This window comes from Silene latifolia, chromosome 8 (genome assembly GCF_048544455.1).
Source record: "Silene latifolia isolate original U9 population chromosome 8, ASM4854445v1, whole genome shotgun sequence".
Classification (NCBI taxonomy): Eukaryota; Viridiplantae; Streptophyta; class Magnoliopsida; order Caryophyllales; family Caryophyllaceae; genus Silene; species Silene latifolia.
This window is the reverse complement of record NC_133533.1, coordinates 34,028,003-34,050,454: the sequence shown is the minus strand read 5'-3', so window position 1 is coordinate 34,050,454 and position 22,452 is coordinate 34,028,003.

Sequence of the window (22,452 nt, the reverse complement as noted above, 5' to 3'; positions counted from 1 at the left end):
GGCGACTCAAAAGGGTTTGAGCCAAGGATCTGCCGTCGGGAAGGGCGACGTCGAGGCGACTCGGGGATTCGAGTCAAGGACTTGCCGTCGGGAACAGTTTAGAGTCTGTCGACTTCTGGTTTGGGTCGTTTAAAGTCCGTTAGACTACGTATAAAGGCTCGCCAGCCATAAGAAGGAATCATACCTGAGGCATCTTCGGGATATGTCCTTGCGCGTTTGCGGACAAAGGCTCGCCAACTGTGATAAGGAGTCGTTCCTGAGGCATCTTCGGGATACGTCCCTGAGTTGTATCTTGTTTGCGGACAAAGGCTCGCCAGCTTGATGCGGATGTGAAGGGGCTCGCCCGCCGCGGTGCGTTGTATGGCTCGCCAGCCATGGTGCGTTGTAAGGCTCGCCAGCCATGTTGAACGGGATGCGTTTTGAGGCCCGCCAGCCATAGGAAGGAGTCACACTTGAGGCATCTTCGGGATATGTCCTTGAATTGTATCTTGTGTGCGTGCAAAGGCTCGCCAGCTGTGATAAGGAGTCGTACCCGAGGTATCTTTGGGATACGTCCTTGAGTTGTACCTTGTTTGCGGACAAATGCTCGCCAGCCATATGCGTTGTAAGGCTCGCCAGCCATATGCGTTGTAAGGCTCGCCAACCATCTATGGTCGAATGATCGACTGTGGAAAATAGCATGCGTGACATCCATTTAAAAATCGGCACTCGCTGGCCGGGGATATGAGTTGATGCTCGCTGGGAGGTAGCGTACGCCATGTAATCGACAGGGTTAAAGCCCTTGGACTTGACGGGTCGGCGTTTGTTGGGAAGAACCCAATACTTAGCTGGAGTGTGTTTGTCTTCTCAAGATTACCTGCATGGTTAGTGACCACACAAATCCGCAGTCGCATAGACAAGCATGTAGCACTCAAGCATATAAGCACATAAGCATGTAAGCAGTTGGCATATAAACAACTAGCACGTAAGCACGTAAGCACGTAAGCATGTGAGCAGTTAGCATATAAGCAACTAGCAAGTAATATCTCGCGTGAGGGGAGATAAGAGTTTCGAAAGTTGTGGAGCTTAAGAATTAAGTATTATTACTCGCAGATTGGAGACACGTGACCGTTGCGACATTGACTCACACAGACGCTATTGACAGACTGACAAATGGGCAGTCGTGAACGTGATACAAACCCAGTATCGACACGACCCGGGGGTGACTCTGACAGACTTTGCTTATGTGTGCGCAACTCCTTAGCCAAGAAATGGTGACAACGCGCATCAGATCCCTGGATTGGAAGGTCCGCTTGGCTGGGGAACACGAATTGATTATCTTCTCCAGACATCCTTGCCTCCGTTTGCTTGTTGGAGATGCTTTCTCGAGGTATGATGATTCAGAGAGCGGAACCAAGACCTTGCCATCGTCCGAACCGAGCACTAGGCTATGGGCGGTTTTTTTTGGAATGTAGTTGAGACTCAAAAGATGTTTGAGGATAAAGGATGGGTGGCCTCTCGAAAGAGAAGCCCCCAGAGTGAGAAGGTGGAAATTGACAAAACAACGAATGAGGAACGTCTTAAGGAAGAAGCCCCTTAGTAAAGAAGTATAAGATTAATTTTTGCAGCTGGGTGGGCTGCTTTTGAGGATTGATGTTGATGGTTGAGATTGGAACGGGTGTGCGGTTGTGTCCTTGTTGGGGGACTGTCTACGTATTCGCGTGTTTGCGAAATCAAACCAGATCGTAGTTCTGAGCTGGTTATTAAGGATTGAAAATTGGAAATGTTGTGAAAGGATTATGCGGTTGTGCCCTTGTAATAGGACTGCCTACGTATTCGTGTGTTTGCGAAATCAAACCAGATCGTAGTTCTAAGTGTGTGTGCAATGGGTTGCAAATTGAAGGTTTGAAAATTGAATGTGTGTAATAGTGTGGTTGTGCCCTTGTAATAGGACTGCCTACGTATTCGCGTGTTTGCGAAATCAAACCAGATCGTAGTTCTGAATGTGTGCCTAAGCGAGTTGTTAGGACCTTAAAGTGATTTTGAGGTGTATGGTTGCGTCCTTGAAGGACTGCCTACGTATTCACGTGATGTGAAATCAAACCAGATCGTAGTTCAGGATGTGTGCCTAAGCGAGTTGTTAGGACCTTAAAGTATGTGGGTCACGACGGTAAATTCCGTTCGGCGACTCGAGAAATTGATTTGAGATCATTCCTCTCGATCATGAATCGAAGAGTTCTAATTTTTAAAAATGTTCCTTATCATGTGAGCACACTAAAAAGTGGACCCTAAGGGTAGAGTGAGCATGTCCTGTTCTTGGTAGCAAAGCATTCGAGGACTCCGTATCTTGGTCAGGGTGAAAATGGCTTCAACATTAGGAAATCTGGAGCTTGGTAATAATGGGTTTGTTTGACAGATAAAAATCTGGAGTTGAGCGTCACGACGGAAAATTCTGTTTGGTGACTCGAAGGTTGATTGGAGATAAATACCTCTTGATCATGAATCGAAGAGGTGTAAGTTGTGAAAATGTTCCTTATCATTTGAGCACACTAAAAAGTGGACTCTAAGGGTAGATTAGGTATGTCCCGTTCTCGATAGCAAAGCATTCAAGGACTCCGTGGGGATTGTGGTGAGAAATGGCTTCAACATTAGGGAATGTGGAGCTTGGTAATAATGGGTTTGCTTAACAGATAAAAAATCTGGAGCAGGAATTTTGTGGTGTTTAGGCCGATGGGTAACGGCTTGTAGTGTGGTACGGAATGGGGTCTCCGGCTTGATGTGGCCTGAGCACGCAATGGTTGGTAAATAATATGGGATCAGATTTCCATGTCTAGACCTTAAAGGTTAAGGTGTGATATTACGAGCTTGAATGGGAATCCTCAGAAGCCTAGATAGGTCTCCCTGTAGCAGTCACTAGAAGGACTTAGGGTCGAAGCGATGTTAGTTATGACCTTGAGGGGAATCCCCAGGATCCTAGATGGGTCTCCCTGTAACAGTCTGTTGAAGGAATTAGGGGTGAAGCAGTTTTGGTTGAGGTTTTAGTGTTTGGTGTTTTGGACTTGTTGGTCCGGGATTTTGGAGGGAAGAAATGTTGGTCATGGGTTTTGGACTTGTTGGTCCTGGACTTGGTATTTTGGACTCACTTGTCCAGGATTTGTGTGTTGGATGCTTTCTTTGGATTTTGGCCTTTTTGAGAAAAGGGTTTCAATCTCGTTTTGTTTTGATTTTGGCTTGGGTTTCGGCCTTGACGTTATGTGAGTAGCCTTTGGCTTTGGCTTTTGCTTTGAGTGAATCGCTTTTGGCTTTGGTTTTTGCTTTGACCTTGAGCTTTGGCTTTGGGGAATGGGTATTGGCTTGGGCCTTTGATTTTGGCCTTTCGCTTTGACTTCGGGTGAATGGCTATTGGCTTGGGCCTTTGATTTTGGCCTTTCGCTTTGGCTTTGGGTGAAAGGATATTAGCTTGGGCCTTTGATTTTGGCCTTTCGCTTTGGCTTTGCTTTGGATATATTTGTTTTTTTGCCGTCCTTCGTTCGAGGAAGGTAAAGGTGCAGACGCGGATGTACCCTGTTGGTGAGAGGTTGATATTTGGTGATGGGATATTTTTGTGGGGAATGGGCTTGCCTTCCATCATTGATCATGAACAAGGAGATGTTCTTGTTTGTTATCTAGGTTCGTCGTAGGATCCCTTTGATAGAAGCTCGTTCTAAATCGGGTGCTAATGAAAGGTTTCTATTTCCAGACATGGAATAGGTAAAGAGAATGGACACGGAGTTTCGAGTCCTTTGCTTACTCGGTACGGAACGTCACTCTAGTGTACTCACATTGAATTGGAACATATTGTTTGTTTTAAATCAATTCTCAAATCAATTCTCGTTGTCAACGGGAAATGGTAAAGGAGAAAATATATGATAGCTGGAAATTGTGCTTTTATTTAGATAAATAAGAGGTTGGCACAGACTCGATGAATACATGTGACTCATGGGGACAGCCCCCAGCAGCCCCCAGTTGTCATTTGGGAATAAAAGGACAGACGCTAGGATAGATATGAGAAAGCCTAAGACTCGGACTCGGTCTCGGACTCAATCGTAGATACGGACTCCTAATCATCATGTTCTTTCTCGAAGGTCTCTTTCGCAGCATCCAACGGCTTGAATGTCTGGTCTTGAGCATTGAACCACTTGAGCACTTCACTCTCGTTGTTGGGAATGATATGAGGACAACAGTCGATGAGGCTTTTATCTCCTTGCAGAAAGAGATGTTAATGAGGGTTGCTATCATCACTTGGTTGTCATAGGGATGAGGCTGTCAGTTAATGGTTGTCGATCATATCTTGAATAACATGTTTCAGTTTGAAGCATGTTTCAGTGTCATGACCATTCCCTTGATGATATTGGCAATAGACACTGCCGTCCCAGAAACGGGATTTCCTGCATTCAGACGGGTCCGGAGTGGGCCCGATTGGTTGTAGCTTCCCTTCAGTCATGAGCTTTCGAAGAGCAGCGGCATAGGTTGTATTGAGTTTAGTGAATGTCCTTTGAGAACGTTCAATCTTGCTATTTGACTTGAGACATTCAGGAGGATTGTCATGACTGAGAGGTGCAATTATGATTTTGCCAGCTTCAATCATATCTTGAATGGCATGCTTGAGTTTGAAACAGGTTTCGGTGTCATGGCCCTTGCCTTGATGGTATTGGCAATAGGCATTACCATCCCAGAATCGGGCTCTTTTGTGTTCGGGTTTGTCCGGAGTCGGACCAATGGGTTGGAGCATTCCTTCTGAAGCAAATATCTCCAGAGCAGTGCCATATGTTATTCCCAGATCTGTGAATACCCTTTGATGTTTTCCCACAGTTCCCACATTTGTGTTTTTGGGGAAGTTTCTGTGAGTTTTGTTTTCATTTTTGATTTTGTCAATCCTGGGTGGAAACAGGATTTGGTTGTTGTCAATGGGAAGTTTTTGGGATGTTGCTTGATATTTTGAAGGGTATTTTGGTGAGGCAATTTCATGTTCTTTGTTGGTAGGTTCGTGGATATGGGAACCATCAGATGACTCCTCATTTTCAACAGTTGTTAGTTGGTGAACCAAGGGTTGGTTTCCTTGATGGTCATGTTCATTTTCGGTACTACCAAACCTCTTCTCCAAATTAGCTACCCGGGTGTTTAAATTATCGATAGCCACTTGCAGCTTTGAGAATATGTTGTTGATGGAGACAGAGAGCATCATTATACCGCTTTGTAAGCCATCTTCGTCAATTGCATGAATTTTCTCATCGTCAGGAGAGATGAGGTGAGAGCAGTCTAGGGAAGATTCCTGACTGTGTCCACTAGGGTTTTCTGGAGGGTTGTTTTTTTTGTTCGCCAAGGGAGGTAATGGTAACTCGCCCTTTTCGATCATATCAAGTATGGCACATTTTAGGGGGAGACACATTTCAGTATCGTGTCCGCGGCCTTGGTGATATTGACAAAACAGTTTTCCGTCCTATCTACGTCCTCGCTTGTGTGGTGAAGGGTCTGGAGTTAGACCAATCGGACTGAGCTTTCCTTGGGAGATTAGCCTCTCCAAGGCTGCGGCATAAGGCATACCCAAATCAGGGAATGACCTATGAGGTCGTCTGGTTTTGGTTTTGTCTTTGGCAAGTTTTCGGCTTTCAAGGAGCTTAACCCTTTGCTCAATATCAGAAAGGGAAAATTCCCGGTTATCATGTTTTCCTCAACTTGGGAGAGACGAGTGCTCAAGTCTTCCACGGTAGCTAGGAGTCAAAGGACCATGTTGTTGGTTTCAGGAGAAGTCATGGCGGATGCAGATTGATCAGCTTCTTGAGTTTCTGGTTAGCAATCTATGGCACCCAAGGGATTCCTATTTGACACAACGATAGGTGTTATAACTTGTCTTGGCAAGGGATTGCACAAACAAAGGCAAGTGCGACACATATGTATGAAAGGCAGTTATGTCGTGAAGACGCGATAGTGTGACTAGGTTATGAGTTCATTAAGATCGTGAATGACCTCTTGTGTTTGAACTCTTGGTGCATGACATTGAACTTAGACTCAAGTGTCGACTTTGGCATAGTGATGCCTAGATGCATTTAAGTCGACTCAGTTTGGATGTGCGTTACTGGCGTGACGCCGTTGGACAAGACATGTACACAAACTTGACCTTTGACCCGTAATGTAGGGGAAAGACGGGTTTAATACCCGAGAGGTTTTGACTCTGCTAACGCCATAATTGGAGATGTCTCGACAATTAGGCGACACGACCTAGACCAAAAGGTAGGTACTAACTTCGGCAGACACTCGATGTCATCTAGACGACTTGACTTGAAATCAACTCGAGGCTGAATCAGAAAGGTGGACTGAAATTTTCGAAAATAGAAATTTTCAAAAGGATTCATTTGTCGCTTTATGGACGGCTCCCGAAGAATAGGGATCTTAAGAAGTCGGTCAGTTGAAGAGTTCTCTTAAGTTTGTTTCCAAAAGACGGTTTAAGTTGAGATTGTGACGGCTCTGAAAACAATGTGTTATTTCCAAAGACGGTTTTTTGAAATTCCGAATCACGGATTTGAAAATCGAGAATTGAAGAATTTGGAATCGTCATCACAATGGCCATGAAAACGGTTAAATTTGTTTCCAAAGGATTTAAAATTGGGATGAAAATTTGAAAACGGTTAAATTTGTTTTCAAAGATTTGAAATTGGATTTGAAATCTGAAAACGGTTAAATTTGTTTCCAAAGGGTTTGGAGTTCGATTTGAAATTTGAAAACGGTTAAATTTGTTTTCAAAGATTTGAAATTGAATTTGAAATTTGAAAACGGTTAAATTTGTTTTCAAAGATTTGATTTTGAATTTGAAATTTGAAAACGGTTAAATTTGTTTTCAAAGATTTGATTTTGAATTTGAAATTTGAAAACGGTTAAATTTGTTTTCAAAGATTTGAAATTGAATTTGAAATTTGAAAACGGTTAAATTTGTTATCAAAGATTTGAAATTGAATTTGAAGTTTGAAAACGGTTAAATTTGTTTTCAAAGATTTGATTTTGATTTTGAAATTTGAAAACGGTTAAATTTGCTTTCAAAGATTTGATTTCGAATTGAAATTTGAAAACGGTTAGATTTGCTTTCAAAGATTTGATTTCGAATTGAAATTTGAAAACGGTTAAATTTGTTCTCAAATGGTTTGAAATTTAAAATTTGAAATTATGAGGACTGAATTTGTCATTACGACGGGTTAGAAAACAGTTTTAACCTTTGAAAGACGGTATGCAAATCGAAAAGTGTGAGAATTGAAATCGTCATTACGACGGCTTAGAAAAGCCAAATTTGATTTCGAAAACGAGATTTGAAATTTGGAAAGTTGCACGGGTTGAAAAATGTTTTTGGTTAAAAATTGATTTCGAATTTTTAAAATTCGAGGGGAGAATTCGTCATTACGACGGCGTAAAACGGGCGCTTTGAGAATGCAACGGTCGGCGAGGGACCGAGGTTTGAAACGACCATTATGACGACGTAAAAGGGTATTTTGAAATGTTTTGTGACACCAAGGTTTGAAATCGTCATTACAACGGCATGAAAAGGTGCATTTGAAATTGGCTATAAAAACTGGGTTTTGAAATGGCCATCATAACGGCATAAAAAGTTGTGCAACGGTCGGCAAAAGACCAAGGTTTGAAACAGTTGTGGAAAACTGGCTTTGAAAATCGTCATAAAGACGGCCTAAAAAGGTGTGTTAAAATGCGACGGTCGGCGAAAGACCGAGGTTTGAAACGGTTGTGAAAAACCGAGTTTGAAAATGGTCATTACGACGGCGTAAAAAGGTGTTTATGAAACGGTTGTAGAAAACCGATTTTGAAAATAGTCATTACGACGGACTAAAAAGGCGTGTTGAAATGGTTATAAAAACCGGGTTTGAAAATTGTCATTATGACGGCCTAGAAAGGCGTGTTGAAATGGTTATAAAAACCGGGTTTGAAAATCGTCATTACGACGGCCTAGAAAGGCGTGCAACGGTCGGCAAAAGACCGAGGTTTGAAATGGCCGTTATAATGGCGCAAAAAGGTGGTTTTGAAAGTTTGAAAATGACACGGAAGGACTTATGATCAAGTAGCACATAAGCACGCACGGTTTCATTATATTATGCATTATGCTGACACGGGTTTTGGCTTAATAGGGTGGGTTACACACCAAGCAATCAAACCCCGATTTGCGAGAGGGATACCAATCCAAACAAAATGTGTAAGGAGGGTGCCCTAGCCTCGTGCTCGAAAGTGATGAAAGCTCTTTGACGAAACAGAAATGTGTAACATCAACGATATGCTTGACTCAATCGGGATTCGAAACGCAGGGATGAGAAAACTCACGCCGACGGGACGAGCCAATTGGTCGATAAAGGTTAGGTTATGGGCCCGGACAAGGAACCCGACTTATGACCATAATATCAATTAATGCACTTTAACCACGACCTCGTTCGAGTTTCACCTCTAAGGATCACAAAGACACAAGTGTCCTAGTTTTCCCCAGCGGAGTAGCCAAACTGTGGACATGGGCCACGTCTCGGTCTGTGGATTTGGGCCACCTACCGGTCACGGGCCACCTGCACGCTAGGACAATCTGTGGACATGCAGCGGTCTTTTGAAAGCCACGCTCGGCGGCGTAAAAAATGCTTTCGACCGGATCGCTTTAGATCGGTCGGTTTCGTCTCGGTAAAGGTCTCAAAACGATTAGAGATGTTCGGAGTCGCCGCCAAGCATTTGTGGGATGCTTGGAACCCGTTCGAATCCACTTTATAACTAAGTCAACCAAGGCAAAAAGCGGTGTTTGACATAGGTACTAAAGGTAAGGACTCGTCCCCGTTTTAGCATTCTATACCTAAAATGACTCTCGTACGCCCTGGATAAGGCCATCCACTATCCAAAGGTTCTGAGTAAAGGGTGAGGGTACGTATTGGGAAGCCCTTTAATGGGACACCCAATCCCGCCCGCGTTAGCGGCCTCTACTGATCGATCGTGGTTGTTTAAGTGCAAAAGTTGATAAAACGGTGTAAATGCATGAATGCACATCCGAAAGTTTTAACCTAACATGTGAGCTTTCTAAGTCGGTTTGTTAATCCAAATATCAAGCATAAGATGTCAAGTTGAATTTATGGTTGATTTGCATGTGAGAACGGAAATAAAACATCCATTTATCGTATTCGGGTTATGACGCTTAACACGATCCATTTATTTGAAAAAGGATGTTAAAAGACAAAGTATAAAATGTAAACTTGTCAATCTGATCCGTCACGTATACGGGTTAACCGTAGTCGGGATCGTCCTAGACAAATGTTTTAAACGAGGCCTAACAGTGCCAGGCAGGCCCTTTGGGGCGCGAGCCTATTGGCGATAGAAGGGGCTCTGCCCTGGTTTTGAAATGTAGAAAACAGACGGCCTCTTGGGGCGCGAGCCATGAGCCGACCCAAGGGGGCGTCTCCTGGTTTTTGAAAAGGTTGTTTAAAACCGTATTTGTGATTAAATAATTTACAAGTATTGTTTGCATGACTCGGAATAATTACTATTATGTTAGTAATATCCGTTGTCGGACTTGCATGTTTGAAAAGCATAGTTTACAAATAAAAAAGTAAAATGTTGATTTGAACTAATCATGTTAAGTTCATTTCTTTGTAGTTAGCCAAGTTAATCATCGTACTCGAATTAAACCGACATGGTATAAAGAACCAAGGATGATTATGAATTATGACTAATATATTTACAAATGTAAACAAATGAGAAAAATGGTAAATAAAAGAAAAGGGTGTTAAAATACCCATTAAAATGTAATTAACCAATAATATCATCGAGTCACGGAATAAACCGTCATGGTATAAGGAACCAAGGATGATTTTTGTAATGGTCAAAATACGTTTATCATAAAAATGAATTAAAACATTTGAAATGGTAAAAACCGATTACAAATAAGAAATAAAAATAAAGAGGAAAGATGGGAACAAACACAGATGAGTCTGACCCGAGACCCACAAGAGGCGCGAGCTACCTTGCATAGCAAGGAGCTTCTGTCTCAAGCCAAAACTCGGTTTTGGCTCGTCTAACCTAAATTTGAATCGTGTTATGCATTGTTCATGCTTATAAACTCATCAAAACAGTAAATACATGAATTAAAGTGAGATATTTACACCCTCAAACTTACGTATTTTGATGTTTGCGTGGTAGACGACTTTAGAGACGGATTTCTCGTTGTGACTACTCGCGATCAAAGAAGTTTAAAAAGAGTGCCTTAAAAAAGGATTTGGTTTTGAAAATATGTTGAAAATATGTTAATTAAAACATATTGATTAATGAGTCGAGTTGGTCAAATGGGTCGGTCGAATGCACGGCGACGGTACCAAACAAAATGTGTAAGGCTTGTGTTTACGATCGGTAGGTCGTAAACACATGTCGATTTTGTGACTTAGGAAGTCGAGTATAGAAGTTTAAGGGAGAAGGAGGGGGCGGACTCTCGCGTGAAGATTGTAGTGTGTGCTGGTGGGTATTTATAGAGAAATGTGGGATGGTAGGTCGGTTGTGTTTGCTTAGAGGCTAAGCAGACACCTGCTTTAGGCGCGATCCACCCCGTGACTCAATGGGGTGTACTGTCCCTTTCAATTTGGACGTGGCCTATTCTCCATCCATTATTGATTTGTGGTAATCCAATAGGATGTCGTGTAACAATATGGGCATCTAATAAGATGATTTTAGGTGTTACTTGAGGTAGGTGTTTTGTGTGCTTGACTCGGGTTTGACCCGTGTGAGTCGGGATTTGAATTTCGAGTCGGTTTTTGGCCCGGTGTCGGTTTTGACTCTAATTAGGATCATTTTAATGGAAATGACATGATGAAGACATTCATGGCATTATTTTTGACATTCGGGATTTGGGTTGACTCAGGTTGACTCGAGTTGCGGGTTTCTGAGTCGGTTATGGGTCCGATGACGGTTTTAACTCTAAATATTGTTATTTTAATGCAAATGAAGTTAGAAAACTTTTGAAATCATTTTTTATATTTGAGTAGTGCATTAAACCGTCTCATGTATAGCCAATCCACGCACGCATATCAAAAACACGTTATAGTCCGATCATCATCGGGTGGTTTTTAGAAGGTGCAGATACTGGGTATCTACAACTGCATAAGTCAAATCAGGACGAGCCACAGCAAGATACACAAGACGACCTACAAGCCGTCAATAACGTTCCACATCAGTAAGGAGTGCACTCGTGGACAACCATAGCTGATGGTTTTGCTCGAGAGGCGTAGAGCTCGGTTTACAACCCAAAAGACCAGACTCTGCAATAATATCGAGTGCATATTTCCGTTGACAAACGAAAATTCCATCAGCATTCCATGCAACCTCCAACCCAAGGAAATACTGTAAGACACCCAAGTCTTTCATGTGAAAGCAAGAGTGAAGATAATTTTTGAAAATAGTAATTGCAGCGGAATCATTTGAAGAGACAATCAAATCATCGACGTATAGAAGAACATGAAATTGCAGAGTTCATTGAGTATAAGTGAAAAGTGAATAATCAGAAAGACTTTGAACAAACCCGTATTTCTTCAAAGCGGTACCAAATTTTTGCAAACCAACACCTCAGAGCCTGTTTGAGACCATACAAAGATTTCTGCAAACGACAGACCATCCCTGGTACATCAGACCGAAACCTAGGGGGAAGCTTCATATATACTTATTCATTAAGATCTCCATGCAAAAAGGCATTATGTACATCCATCTGATGCAGAATCCAATTCTAAGCAGCAGTTACAGCCAAAAATGTACGAACAGTAGTCATTTTAGCTACCGGGGCAAATGTCTCTTCGTAATCTATCCCTTGTGCATGATGATTCCCAAGGATGATCAAGCGTGCCTTCAGTCGCTCAATCGTGACATATGACTTGTATTTTATTTTATACAACCATTTACTGCCGAGAGCCCGCTTATCCGACAAAAGCGGCTCAATTGCCCAAGTATCATTATCAGTAAGTGCCTTCATTTCAGTGATGGTTCAAAGTTTAACCTCGCAAGTGCACGGTTGTCATTGCACAATATGAGGGTCGAATCCACAAGGAGCATGGGAGATTATTAATCATTTTTAGTGTCTTGTTTAGCTAAGTCGATAATAATTGAGATGGAGTTTTTAAACTAATTAACTAAACTAATTAAATTAAAATACAATTGAACTAGTAATGGAAATTAAGCACGTGAATGAAAATAATGTAATTCAAGGAATTAAAAGCCTAGGACCCGATTTCCCACCAACAAATCATAATTCATCGTCATGATTCCCTTAGCTAGTTATTGGGGTGATATGTAAAGGGGAGATGACTCTAATTCGCCTAGAACCCCCCTCTCGGGTTCGCACTAGGACACTAGACCTCCCAACTTCCCTCCCTCTCGGGTTCGGAGTTGGAACCCTTAAATTGAAGCCCGAATCTTCTAGAAACGCGCGCTTTCCCAAGATACTCTAACTCCATTTAAGGTCATTAAGCTCTCACCATGTTCCAAGTCATCCAACTCCTCCCCTCGGAGGTCGAATTCAAACTCAAGCCTAGAGGTGCCCTCCCTTGGTTCTCCCTTTCGGTCTCAACCTAGGTTAGCAATAGGATATAATGAACCATGGATATAATATAAAATTGATTTCTAAAATTAAACATGTAATAAACCAACAAAACCATGAGAAGAGACTAATTAAGCTAAGATTAAGATGAATTGATGTAAAAAGGAACAAACTTTGACACAACAAATCCAAGATTCAAACTTTGGATGAGAAACAACAACTAGAAACATGAACAAGATGAACAAGAGAGAGAAAATTATAATCTAACAACAAATAAGAGAAATTCAAGCACAAACAATCAAAATAAAACTTGAGGGAAAGTAAATGTAAACAAATGAATTTAAGGAAAGAATTGTACCAACTTAATTGCAAAAGAAGGAAACTTGGATTGAAATAAGAATGGATGAATCTTCAATTCTCTTACAACTCAATTACTAAGAATAAGATTATGCTAATTATTGAAAGATTAGAGTATGATTAAGGAAAGATTAACAAAGTTTGAAACTTGGGAAATGGAAAACTAGATCTAGGTTTGTGTGTCTCAAAAATTACAAAGTGGGGGTATATATAGTGTTTGCAAAATAAATGGAGGAGAACCAGAAGAGAAAAGGGGCGAAGTGAACCGTCCCTTAGGGACGAAATCTGTCCCGGCCGGTACGGGTGTCTGTCCCTGTGGCTGTCCCGGTGGGACGACGTTAGGGACGGCTTCCAACATTCATCTCTTGCTTCCCTTCTTCCATACCGCTCGTTGTCCCGTAGGGATGGTCATAGGGACGACTGTACTTGCTTCATAACTTCTCTTTAAGGGTCAAGATGTCTTGGGAGGTCATCCAAATGGTCCTTAAGTGAGACGAGACCGCTTCCAAGCTAGGATTCCGCACCCAAGTCCTTGACTCATCCAAAATGGCTCCAATATGCATTAATTCCGTTTTGTTTCACCGACAAAACATTATCTAAAGCCAAATGAACTAAAGGAAAGCTATTAGTACCAAAAATCGCTCCAAAGAGCGGAAATGACATGTGATAAGGCATTAAATAAGCGGTAAAATGTTACAAAATAATCACATATCAAATCTCTTCACACTTGAACCTTACTCATCCTCAAGTAAGCTAGATCCATCGAAGTGTGTGCACACTATAAGCATCACTTGAATTATTTTAACTAATAAAATCCGAATGAGTATTAGCGCACTTAACGCCCTTTCAACTCACGTAATTTTACGTATGAGGGAAAAGCAAAATTCGCAAGGCAAGTAAGGTCTTGCGCAAAACTTAGACACATCCAACACAAAGACACAAAGAGACAAGTAAGGATGCATCAACAAAAGTTTAGCCAATTTCCTCATCTAAATGGCTCAATTTCATTTCAAGTCAAATAGTTTTAATAGGGGAAAAACCGTCTCAGGTCTCAACAAGGTGTCTAGTCCCTAGAACTAGCTCAAGCAACCTTTGCAACAACACAACATGCCAATGAAATGAATTCAAGGCGGGAAAGGGGGGAAAATAGCCTAACTTGCAAGATTGACATGACAAATGCACAAGATTAGACAATGCCAAACCGTTGACCAAGGGAGACTTAGAATGCCAATTTCCTCACGGATTTCACTTGTCGCTCAAGTGAATTTCGAGTGATTTCTTTTGCAAAATTAGTAACCAAGAATCACTCTCCTACTACGACTTGCGGAGTACGCCCGCATTCTAATGTGGAACTTCTTCCTAATAACCGTATAAGAAATGCAAAAAGAAGAGGAAATGTACATATTAAGAGGCAATCGGGTTATAAAGGGGCTAAGGGTTAGGTGAAATTGGGTTGGCGCATGCGCCGTTATAGGAATGTGGAGCTAATCATCAAGTAGTCATCATATCCTATCCGACTCAACCTTTCCTAGAATAACAAATGAGTTCTTTACAAAAAGGTGAAATCACTTAATCTAGATAATACAATAATTGGTTAGCTCATTTGAACAAAAAACATCAAGACCTCTTATTGCAACGCCTTTTTCTACCCCTTTCTATGATGTATAAGGGGTGTTGTTTTGTCTTCTTTTTTTCTTTTTTCTTTTCTTTTCTCCTTTTTTTCTCTCTTTTGTTTTTCATTTTTCATCTCTTTTTTTTTTTCCTTTTCTTTTCTTTTCTAAATCCTGTTATTATGCAACAATAGCCAAATTACAAGCTTAATGTCAACCCTTAACTCAAACATTTCAAACTAGGTTTCGACCCATATTCTAACACTACAATTACTACAATGACAAACTACTCGACCAAGGTGAGTTGTTTATGGGATGTAGTTGATTATGTAGGTTTAATGAATGAAAGGAATAAGGCTCAGGCTCAAATGGGTTAATAAAAAAGGGACCTAGTCTAAAGGGTATAAACAAGGCTCATTTGGCTATGTGAGGTTAATTTTTATGCATTAAAATTGCCTCTAAACATGTACACAAAAAGTAAACATTTCCACGGTTCAAGGAATGATGCCACACTTATCCATTTTTATGTGATGTACCTCGTAAGGAGGCCTACTCTCAATCCTAAGCGGGGGCCGGTTATAGATGTGCCGGCCCATAAGGAGGCTCTATCCTCATAATTTAGTAGCTATATTGGCATCTAGTCAAGTCTAAGGTCCGACAAGGTTTCACAAGGCGGTCAAGACTTGCTCATTTTAGCACAATTTCCCGGGGTGTCTTTGCAAACGCCCCTAACTATGTCATGTCATTACGGTGCAAGCTACCAATGGGGAAAAAGCACGGCCAAGACAATTTTCGTCATGGAAGGTTATTATTCCCCTTTCTAAAACATCTTTGGCAAATATTTATAAACAATATGGAAACGTCATGAATGCAACTAAGAAAATATATACATAAGCTATGTGAATGCAATTAATATCCTACATGTAACATCAAACTAATCTAAATGCAAGCAAGCTAAGGCCTAACAACATATAACCACACACATCACCAAGTTCCAAAAACAGAACACCCTCATCAACAATAGCCCATCCTCCTTGTTAATATATACAAACGGAAAGAAATGGACAAGGAAAAGAAATAGGAAAGAGTATACCTAGCATCTTCTAGTTTCCTTGTCTCTGACGCTCCATGTGATGTGTGCTATCTAAACATGTTAGACAAAACGAATATACACAATGCATTTTTATAGGATTTTTTGAAATGTTTCAATTTTTTTGGAATTTTTGAAATGTTTCTAATCTTTACAAGTAATGTATACAAGTGTATATTTTGTGTAAAAATTTAAAAATATATACGAAGTATATATTTTCCTCCCCACACTTGAAATTTACATTGTCCTCAATGCAACAAAGTATAGGGAGAAAATAGAGTAAAATGAAAGAACATGTTTTTGTATTTTAAAATTTTTTGAAATTAAATAACTTGTTTTTTTAGGCCTCCTCCTCACACTTTATATTTAAAACATTCCGTGAGGAATAAAGTGTGGGTAGGAGGCAAAAATTGGAAAGAAGATAACATGTTTTTTTGGTTTTTGAATTATTGAAAATTAAAAACATATTTTTGGTGTTTTTTGATTTAATGTTCTCTCCCCACACTTATTTATTTAAATAATTTCAAAAAGAATAAATGTTGGAATTGAACCAAATCAGGAGACATATTTTTTGAAATTTTTGAGTTTTTTCAATTTTTTGTATTTTGATGTAGCGAAAATGTAAATACGATGCATGAATTATTACTAAATGATATGCAATGCTTGAAGTAATCTACATGCACTATTCTAAATAAATGCAAGCTAGATATGTAAATAAAATGCTAATGAAACATAAGAAAAGAGAGGAAATGGATATTTTGTTTGTGTTTGAAAAGGGTAGTAAACTAATTGGGAAAGTGTAAAGAAATGAAGAGATTTTGAGTGAAAAAGAAAAAGGAACAAGAAAAAGGAAAAAGAAAAACGAATTTTTTTCCCTTTTCTATTGAAAATCGGGTAAAGGGTGTGGAGGAGCCCGTCCCGGCTGGTATGAATGGCTGTACCGGCAGGAGGGAAGGCAGCGGAAGGGGCTTTTTGGGGAGGGTGTCATGCCGGTGGGAGGAGATAGTGAACCGGTGGGATGAGGTAGTGTGGTGCCGGCGGGAGGATGTGGAGAGGGGCAGGATGAAGATGCGGCATGAGCGAGAGGGTTGATGCCGGTGGGAGGGAGTAGATCATACCGGCCGGTATGGCTACTGGTCCCGGTGGGACGAGATTAGGGACGGCTTCTAGCATTCATCTCTTGCTTCCCTTCTTCCATACCGGTCATTGTCCCATAGGGATGGTCATAGGAACAACTCTACTTACTTCATAACTTCTCTTTAAGGGTCAAGATGTCTTGGGAGGTCATCCAAATGGTCCTTAAGTGAGACAAGACCGCTTCCAAGCTAGGATTCCGCACCCAAGTCCTTGACTCATCCAAAATGACTCCAATATGCATTAATTCCGTCTTGTTTCACCTATAAAATATTATCTAAAGCCAAATGGACTAAAGGAAAGCTATTAGTACCAAAAATCGCTCCGAAGAGCGGAAATGACATGTGATAAGGCATTAAATAAGTGGTAAAATGTCACAAAATAATCACATATCGTTCAGCATCCATGGCGTTGCGCCAACCCTCATCCATTACCGCCTCTTTTATTGAACGGGGTTCTTTATGAATTATAATAGCTGCCAAGAAAGTACGATACTCGACAGAAAACGTATTACAATTTACATAATTAACTAACGGATGCAGAATACCTGAAGATGGTGACGGTGTAGCGATATGTGAGGCGGATGGACGACTACCTTTAATAGTCTTCTCAAGAACATAATCACGAAGTGTAGTAGACGGTATTTTAGGGCGATGACCTTGTCCCATTTGCGGCGGTGCGAACGTATTAGGCTCCAAAACTGCCTCAGCATCAGATGGCGAGGAACACACGGGTACCCCACCACTCTGGGCTATCACGGTCTGTTCAGTACCACCTGGGGCTGCCTCGGCCAGGTCCTTTCCGGTCGTAGCAGTATTCTGCCCTACGAACTGCATGGCCTGACTTAGAGGTAACTCCTCACTATCCCTATCAACATAGAGCTCGTCTAATACCTCCCCGGAACAGACCGTGATTGAGTTAAGTACGGGAACTGAGACTCATAAAATATGACATCTCGTGACACAAATAATTCTTGTCGATCCATATCATATACATACCACCATTTCTTTCCGGAGGAATAACCCAAGAACACACATATCCGACTCCTACTTGCGAACTTATCTCCTTTTGCACGTTGATTGTGAGCATAACACAGAGACCCAAATATGCGCAAATGTGTGAATGCCGGTGATTTCCCAAACAGAATTTCATAAGGCGTAATCCCTCCTAACAAAACGGATGGTGTACGATTGATAAGGTATGCAGCGGCAAGAGCACATTCAGCCCAGAACGTGATGGGCAGCCCAGCTTTAAACCGCAGGGCACGGGCCACATTAAGTATATGCTGATGCTTACGGTCTACTCTACCATTTTGTTGGGGGGGCACCGACACAAGAACTTTGGAATAGAATTGTAATACTACGGTTTTATGAGTCTCTGGGTACTCTATCGAGTGGGCCTTACTCTGTCGAGTAAGGGTGTTTTGCGATTTAAAATAGTTTCTGACCTGTTGGGTACTCGATCGAGTAGCCTTGGTACTCGATCGAGTAGAGGGCACTCGATCGAGTACGTCGGTTACTCGATCGAGTAGCCGGTTTACGGGGGGATGATTTGTCGGGTTTTGTTAATAATGCGATTTAATATATAATCACTTCCGTCACTTTCATAATACACTTTTACAAACCTAATCACTTTCAAAAGAGAAAACAATCTACGTTCTTTGCATCAATCGCATTATTGGAAAATCCCGGAGCTTGGAAGGTCGGATTTCACCTTTCTTTACATCTTTGTGAACCTTGCGTCGAGGGTAAGTGATGGAGCGATGTCTTCGGGTCACATCCAATCAAACACATTTATAATACTCAACAAACAACTAGTTAGCGGTAAGTCGAGGTCGATCCATGGGACGGTGTGCTTTGGGTTCTAAGTCTATCTATCTCAATTTATGCTAGTGTCACAATTTGTTTGGGTTTGTAGTTGTGTCTAGACTAATGCAAGCAATATAATAAACCAAGCAATAAAAGAAGGATGTAAACAATTAATTAAAGATGCTAGGATATCATGGGGACATAGGGGAATCATGGTGTTGATCATACAAACATGTTCTCAAATTATAAGCAAGCAATTATTGTTGTGGAGGAACCGAGTTGGTTATGTCTTACGGTTCATAGGAAGAGTTGGGTCCCGGAGCCGAATCGATTAGATTGTACAACACCTACATGTCGACTTACTTTCCTCCTATTCAACTTCTATGCATGGTCTAACAAGACTCGAGTTGGTTTATATCTTACAAGTCAAGTTGAATAGATAAGAGATGGTAAAAATGCAAGGATTCATAGGCTTAGCATTTCATCAAACATAACATGTGCATAAAGTTGACATCACAACAAGCAAGCAATTTGATCATTAAAACATATTAGATTAAGCATGAATCAATCCCATGTTGGTTTCCCCTAATTACCCACTAATCCTAGCTAAGAAACTACTCACTCATGATCAAGTTTAACATGCTAACAAGGTTGTCAATCATATTAACAAGGTAAAACATGATGAACAAGTAAGAAAGATTAACAATAATTAAAGCAAGGATTTAGAGAATTATACCTATGGAGATTCCAAAATAATAATGCAAAGAATAATAGAAGAAACTTGATTGATTGATGAAGGGTTGTCAATCCTCCAATAATAACCCAATAATCTTCAATTACCCAATAATAAACTTGAATAATAAACTTGAACAATAATTAAGGAGATATTAATATGTGATTTGTGGGAAGATTAAATGATAATCTATTCTAATCTACTCCTAATCTAATCTAAAGAGAGATTGAATTAACCTAATGAAAACTTGATGGTTTGATTATTACAAATGGGGTATATATAGTGGAAATTAGGTGGATGTATTAGGGTTAACTAAGGGCTAAACTAGTAATTACACTTTTGGGATTTGAGCAGGGAGACGCCGGTATTTCTCGAAGGAAGGGCTTCTTTCTTTGAAGCTTGAAGAACGAAATTGTGCTGTAAAGGAATCCGGGCGGATTGGTGTCGGGACGGGTGGATTGTAGCAGGGGAAGACGAGCGGATTTGGAGCAAGACGCTCGGGCAAAAAGAGGGGAAGACGGGCGTCTTTGTAGGAATATGGGCGTCTTCTTTGTCTCGGGACGCGCGGATTCCTGAACAGCTTCTTTGTTTGACCTCGGATTGTAAAACGGACTTCATTTTCTCATCCGGACTCCTATTGGAGTGATTCAAAAGCCTAGATCACTTGTTTTTTCGACGCCGTTCCATCTAGCATATTTTCAGAGCCAAAGAAGCAACTTTTGGTTTGCGTTCCGAGCAATTTTCTTCATGAATGGCTTCCTTGCTTTTCCTCCTTGCTTTAAACCTTATGACCCTTCTATATACTCTTTATTCCTACATCATTGGTCATCATTCTTGCCTCCTCTTCATACTAGTCCATCTAATATCATCAATAAGCTTCCAAATATGCACGAAAGACGGGAATTTCCGCCTTATTATCTCCTTTTCTACAAAACATATGAAATGCGATAGAAAAGCAAATAGGAAGGTTTTGACGGAGAAAATGGCCATAAAATGTTATAATAGTATGCAAAATAGGCTCAATTAGGGGACTAAATGTGCGCAAATAATGTTCACATCAAATATCCCCAAACCGAACCTTTACTCGTCCCGAGTAAAGAGGTGACTAAAACTAGACCTTTATTTAAACTAACCTAATAACATAGCCGATATGAGACAATTAGCGGGTCTTACTCCGCCCCTTCAACTCACAACAAGACAACCATGAGGTAGGATGCCTTCTTGAAAGGCAAGGTGGGTCTTGCCAAAATGGCGACACATCCAATCATTAAAGCACACAAAATCAAGTAATGGATGCATCTACAAAAGAATAGCCACTTTCCTCATCTAAGTGGCGGAAATTATCTACAAGGGAAGCAATTCAAGGGTACACACTCTTCATAGATGCAATTTCTTCAAACTACTAAGCCTAGAAGGATACCAATAAATCACCTCCAAGTTGTGTCAAGCTAGGGTACTTTTGTCCTCAATCGTTAAATGCTTTTGTCAAGAATAGACTCCCTATGTTGTTAGAAACACTGGAGGATCGCGGAATTCCCCCTCTTGCCTAGACAAGAAGAAGGGTCGTCCCCTCTCTACCATGCAAAAAAATGGATACGATGGATAAAGGGATCAATAGATATTTGAGTTTCACTTTGGGAGTTTGCTTTTTTTGTTTTTTTTCCCCCCAATTTCTTGTGGCATTTGACATTTGAGAACACTTTCTTGCCATTTCTTTTGAACATTTTTGGCATTTCAATACTTGACAACTTTCAATTTTTCTTTGCATTTCTTTTGAACATTTTCAAAGTCACCCCATACGTAGGGAGGGTGCCTTATATTTGAAGCTTTAGGAGTCTACTTTTGCTCCTCTTTTCATTTGATGCAATTTGTGCAAACTTTCTTTCACTTTTCATTTCATTGAATTCAAATTGATTTCTTTTTGTGCCCATTCCCTTTGATGACAAAAATGTGGTAGAACATGGATGATGGATGGATGGATGCATGGTTTCAAGGGTCACCTTGGAATAAACTGTAGCCAAGGAGTTATCACACCACAAGGTATTCTTGACTAGGCCTTAATCCATGGGTCAAATGATACTAGCATGACACATCCTAGGGTGTTTTACAAGTATTCTAACAAGCAAAGTCTTAAGAAGAAAAAGCATCTACTAGGGCCTATATACACTTGTCAAGCTTCCCAAGTAGACGGTTTCACAAACGTTTTCTAACATGTAACTACATGCCATGATGCAACTAGCATATAAACATCCTAATGCATATGATTCTACCAACTAATATGCCAATTAATCTAAATACAAGTCCTAAATTCACATTGTTGTACCGCATCAATCAAAATAAAGCCACATAGTCATTAACATAAAGAAGAAAAAGGAGATTGGAAAGATCATACCATGCGGTCTTCAATATCCTCATGTCTCGGATGTGGTGTAGTCAATCAATGTGAAAGAGGATGAACAAACGCAATATATACAAGACTACACTACAAAGGAAATGAACATGTTTTTTATTTTTTCAATTTTTCAAATTTTTATGAGTTTTTGATTTTATGAAATAAAAGAACATATTTTGAGATTTTTCGAAAATTTTCAATTTTTATGCATTTTTGGAATATAAATTCCCATCACCCACTTTATTTTGGATATTGTCCTCAATGTATATGTAGGAGTAGGAATGAAAAAAGAGAAAACATGTTTTTGGATTTTTTTGATTTTTCAATTTTTTTTTTTGGATTTTTCGAAATTTTGATTTTTTGGAATAAATTACAAATGCAATGATATGATATGAATGAATGCATGCTTTAACTAGATGCAATTCTATATGACATATATAACAAATGAATGCAATCTAAACTATATTATATGATGCATGATTTAAACTATGGTCACTTATGATCAAACCTCCCCAAACCGATTTAAACACCATTTCTAGTGTAGAAATGAATAGGTTTGGCCATTAGTAACAATGCATGAATTCTAGTCTATATGCAACTATATACATGAATCATGTGAGATATATTGCAATGCAACTATACTATATGAACTAACTAATGTAAATGCAATATGAAATATGATACAAATGCAAGCTAAATGTATATGTATATAACTAAATGCAAGTATAAATGTAATGCAAAGTGAAAGGAAAGGATATCTTACAAATGGTGG